Source organism: Gossypium hirsutum, chromosome A11, assembly GCF_007990345.1.
Source record: "Gossypium hirsutum isolate 1008001.06 chromosome A11, Gossypium_hirsutum_v2.1, whole genome shotgun sequence".
Taxonomy (NCBI): domain Eukaryota; kingdom Viridiplantae; phylum Streptophyta; class Magnoliopsida; order Malvales; family Malvaceae; genus Gossypium; species Gossypium hirsutum.
In genome coordinates this window covers 53,847,744-53,853,510 of record NC_053434.1, presented here as the reverse complement: position 1 = coordinate 53,853,510, position 5,767 = coordinate 53,847,744, and positions in this window count along the sequence as shown.

The window sequence follows — 5,767 nt, the reverse complement described above, 5'->3', positions numbered from 1 at the left end:
TTTGTATATATATGTACTGACTTATGTATTGATGATGATAAATAGGCCTGTACCAAGCTTGTGGTTTGGGTTATGCTTATGTTATTACTTATTGTTATGAAAATGAAATGGTAAGTATGAAATTGCAAGGATTTATGACATTATGGTAATGCTGATGATGCAAAACGGTATGTTTATACATCGTAAATGTAACAGCCCAAAATTGACCCTAGTCGGGAAGTGGTTTCGGGACCACAAAACCGAGTCATAAAAATAATTAATTTCCATATTCTATGCTTATTATGTGTGTACATGAGTATGTGGAAGTTTCATTCTCCAATTTTGCCAATTGTATGAGAAATTATTAAATAGGGATCGATATGAGACATGGTGAAAATATGATAGGCTAATTTAAAATGGTCTATTAATGCATGTTGTGAAAATGATGGGTTTGCATGTCAAATTACCCAAAATTTGAGCTAGTGGTTGGCCATGCTATGGGTGGAAACATGTTGGGAACATGTTGGCCTAGTGAGGTATGTAGGAAAAAATAAAATAAGGAGTATGGGTAATAAAGAAAGAAAAAACAAAAAAAATGAGTGGTTGTTTCCCCCCCCATTGCCGTGAGCTAAAGAAAGGAAAAGAAAACTTGTTCATCCTTTTTCATCCTCTTTTGACCAAAAATTCTAAGGGAGGAGGAAGGAGTTCTTGCTTCATGTTTGGTTTGGAAGAGAATTAGGAGGAAGTTTGGCCATGCATGTAACTAGATTGAGGTATGTTTGATATTATTCTTTGAGATTCATGTATATTTTAAGTTGTAAGTTTGAAATCTACCTAGCCATGGTTCAAACTTTGTTAAATGATGGAGATGATATTCGGCCATGCATGTTACATTCTTGGTTGGTATTTTGATGTTTGATGTTGTGGTGATGAGGCATGAAGATGAGTTAAGATTCGGCCTAGGTGGAGTTTGTGTTAATGCCATTGCATGCTAAATATGAAGCTTGTTAATGATGCATGTGATGGTGGATTGATGATTCTTGAATCTCTTTTTTTTAAGCATTTTTGAGTGAGCACATATGTGCATTGGTTGCAAGATGGGGAAGAATCGGCTAGCAAGTTGTGTGCTAAGGCCGAATATAATTTTTGTAGGTTAATGAGTAATGCATGTGCTAAATTGATGGAAAGGGAGAGGATGCTTTACTAGTGTATAAATGATATAAAGATTCTAGAAATTATTTTTGGTTAGGTGTATGTATGATTAGGTATATTCGGCCATATGAGTAAATATATAGATGATGTTAAATTTGATTATGTATAATGGGCCATATAGGGTACACATTGTGATATTAACTTTGATTCTCCATAATTGATCAAGTGGGTGATTAGTAAGGGTGATTGCCGAATATACTAACATACATATGCATGTGTCATTGGATTGTAAATATTTAGCAAGGCGGTTAAACTAGTTGATTTATTGATTAAGCTCAAGGAGTTAAAGGAGGAGAATCGAGCAAAGGCAAAGAAAAGATCATCGAGTAGCCGAGTTGGAACCATCTTACCCAACACAAGTAAGTCATTAAGCATATCTTTGGTATTGATTTAAAGGATCGTAATACCTATACCATTGTGTTTAATGAGATGAAATGTATACAAATGTATATGTAAGTAGAGATGAAATTTGTCGAATGTAAAAAGGAAGTGAAGCCTATTGAGTGGCTGGTTTTCGGCACTAAGTGTGCGGGCAATAAGTGTTCACGGTCATGAGATTGGCACTAAGTGTGCGGGTTTAAATTGTACAGCACTAAGTGTGCGAGTTTAAAGTACATGGCACTAAGTGTGCGTGGTTGATTATTAAGCACTATGTGTGCGAACCCAATATATATTTTCTATAAATTATTTACATTAAGGGTGCGACCTTACCGAGTCGATTTTGGACAGCGGAAAAAGGTAAGTGTGCGAACTTGAAATGCATGGCACTAAGTGTGTGAGTTTAAAGTGCATGGCACTAAGTGTGCGCGGTTGGTTATTAAGCACTATGTGTGCGAACCCAATATATATTTTCTATAAATTATTTACATGAAGGGTGCGACTTTACCGAGTCAATTTTGGACAGCGGAAAAGGTAAGTACCTTGAGTTCATGGCTAATAGGCGCTATGTTTATATTTGGAGTTGAGCTTGGTAAGTTTTGAACCTATGTGACGATTATAGTTGAAGTCACGTACATAAGGTTCATTGTGGAATAGGTGAAAGTTCGTTTAATTGTATGATTATAACGAAAATAAATGATGTATGAAAGGCCAATGTAGGACTTGGTATGAGATTGAACCATAAGGTTTAAGGAACTATGGTATAGTTGGTATGGATGGAGTACTTAACCTCATTTCATTGTTTCCTGTTGTGATAATTTTATTAATGGATGGTTGTGGAATGCTTATGGCTTACTGAGTTATATACTCATTCGGTGTTTGCTTGTCACCTATTCTAGGTTTCTTGGACTCGTCTCTTTTTGCGTGATCGTGCCGTCGTCGAAGTCATCACACCGGCTAGCAAGTTTTGGTACTTTCTTCTTAGTCGGCTTAGGAGAACATTTCGGCATGTATAGGCTATTATGTTGTGTTTGAACTTTGGTATGTAAACTTTTAGCCATGCGAAAATGGCATAAATGTTCGGTTGGGTTTGGTTTCATAACGTTAGGTCGTAAATCTTGATAATTCGACCTTTTTATGCCATATGTCATGGTTGATTATTTTGGTGTTAAATTCATGATATGGCAATAGTGTAGTAGGGGGATGTTTGACAATGATTAGCCTTTGGCATGGCTAGTCATGATCATAATTTGTGATATGTATGACGAATTACTAGTTAGATCAAGGAGAAATCACGAAATGGGCATAGTTGCTTTCGTAACAGATGCTGGCAGCAGCAGTGACGTGAGATTGAAAATCACTAAAAATAGTAAGAGTGGAATAAATTGATGAATAAATTATGTATTCGAAGCTCGATGAGTCTATTTTCATATAGAAGCAACGAAAAGATCATATGGACAGTATGTTAAGAGATATTCAAGTTCTCGTGAGACAGGGCCAGGACGGTTTCTGGATTCCCTGTTCCGACTTTGGAAATTCATTATAAATTAACCAGAGATAATTAAGAGTCATACCATATATGGATAGATTCATCTCTGAGTCTAGTTTCTATAGAAACAAACGGCATCAGTATTGAAGCTCTGTGCAGGGAGATATCCAGGTCGTAATGCGCAAAGGTCAGTGTAGTCGATCCCTGTAACATGGGAGACTTTGACTAATAAACTGTACTAATTGGCCCGACCAAAATTCTAGAAAAAGATATGTAGATGGGAATATGAGTCTAGTTTCAGGGAAAAATCACGAAACTGATTTTCGAGTTGTGAAACTCAAGATATGATTTTTAAAGCGACTAGTACGCAGATTGGCAGTGTCTGAGAAATATTTTTATAAAGGGTTTAAAGTCTGTTAACATCTCGTGTTCGACTCCGGTGTCGGTCTCGGGTTCGGGGTGTTACGTTTGATTGGTATCAGAGCTATGGTTTAGTCGGTTCTAGGACTACCATAGCACGTATGAGTCTAGCTATACATGCCGAATGTTAATGTTTAACTGTGTGATGACTTCTGACGGTTAAAATTTATGTTTTGATTAGTAAATGGATCCCGATGTAGAGAGAACCTTGGCGGATGACATTGAAAGTGTAGCGGCTGCTCCTGCACAAGGGACACCGCCTGTTGAACTTCAGTCATCAGCGAATAATCAAGGTGAGGGGGCTAAACAAGCCTTCTTCACCATGATGAATGAGTGGGTCGCGCAGTATGCCCGAACCAATCCGGCTGTCCACAATTCCCGATTTGAATATCCACCCCCGGAGCCAGTAATGCCATCAGTTACTGATCCTGTGATGCTGAGTAAGCCACCTGTAGACGTGATTAGGAAGCGCGGGGCTGAGGAGTTCAGGGCCATAGTTACTGATGATGCCGAAAGGGCCGAGTTCTGGCTTGATAACACCATTCGGGTGTTTGATGAACTGTCCTGCACACCCGATGAATGTCTAAAGTGTGCTATATCCTTGTTGCGGGACTCGGCCTACTATTGGTGGAGGACCCTGATTTCCATAGTCCCAAACGAACGAGTAACTTGGGACTTCTTTCAGACGGAATTTCGAAAGAAATATATTAGTCAACGGTTCATTGATCAAAAGCGTAAGGAATTCTTGGAACTCAAGCAAGGCCGTATGACAGCATCTGAATACGAACATGATTCGTAAGACTCAGTAGGTATGCCGGGAGTGTGTAGCTGATGAGGTTGCTATGTGCAAAGATTCGAAGAGGATTGAATGAAGATTTAAAGCTACTAATGGGTATTTCGGAATAAAAGAATTCGTAACACTAGTCGAACGAGCCTGCAAGGCGGAAGAACTTGGAAAGGAGAAGAAGAAGGCTGAATTTGAAGCTAGAGACTATCGTAAAAGATCGACGGGTAAAGCTTCGTTCTCAGCCGTAAAGAAGTTCAGGGAGGACACTAATAAGTCGAGGACGACTGCGGGAATTTCCATCAGAGCAAGACCATCGATGGACTCCCGAGCTACTTCGGTAGCTAGTGTGGGCAATAATCGTCTAGAGAACCTGAATGTCCCCAATGTGGAAGACGACACATAGGTGAATGTTGGGGTAAGTCTATTAACAGGGCCTGTTACGGATGCGGTTCGAAGGACCACTTCATTAGAGATTGCACGGAGCTTGATGAGAAGAATAAGATTCAAGGTGCAAGACCTAGTGGAGTGACAACTAGAGGTAGACCACCGAGAATTTTAGGAGGTAGGGGTGGTAGTCAGAGAGGGACCTCTGATACAGCTGTTCGAGCCGAGAACCGTACTCCTGCTAGAGCATATGCCATTCGCGTACGAGAGGAGGCATCCTCCCCTGACGTCATCACTGGTACCTTCACTCTCTTTGATACTAATGTGATTGCATTGATTGACCCTGGCTCTACTCATTCATATGTATGCGAAACCTTAGCATCCAGTAAGACTCTACCTGTTGAGTCTACTGAGTTCGTAATTCGAGTGTCAAACCCTTTGGGTCAATGCGTACTTGTTGATAAAGTGTGTAAGAGATGCCCTCTAAAATCCGAGAATCCTGTCTTCCGGCCGATTTGATGCTTTTGCCGTTTGACGAATTTGACGTTATTCTTGGTTTGGATTGGTTGACGCGCATGATGCGGTTGTGAATTGCAAAGCAAGACTATTGATTTGAGGTGCGCAAATAACGAGATAATTCGAATTGAGTCTACGGACTTAAGGGGTTGCCAGCTGTAATATCAGCAATGTTGGCCAGAAATATGTAAGAAAGGGTGCGAAGCATACCTTGCGTATGTACTTGATGACAAAGAGTTAGAAAAGAACCCAAATTTGTGCCTGTGGTTTGTGAATACCCGGATGTTTTTCCTGAAGAATTACCGGGTTTACCACCTGTTTGGGAGGTAGAGTTTGGTATTGAGCTTGTACCTGGGACTACACCGATTTCGATAGCTCCGTATCGTATGGCACAACCGAGTTAAAAGAGTTGAAAGCTCAGTTGCAAGAATTGACGGATAGAGGTTTTGCTCGACCAGTTTCTCACCTTGGGTGCACCAGTATTGTTCGTGAAAAGAAGGACGGAACCATGAGGTTGTGCATTGACTATCGTCAACTGATAAGTGACGATAAAGACAATATCTTACGCTCGATGATTTTCGACCACGGGGTCATCCATGATT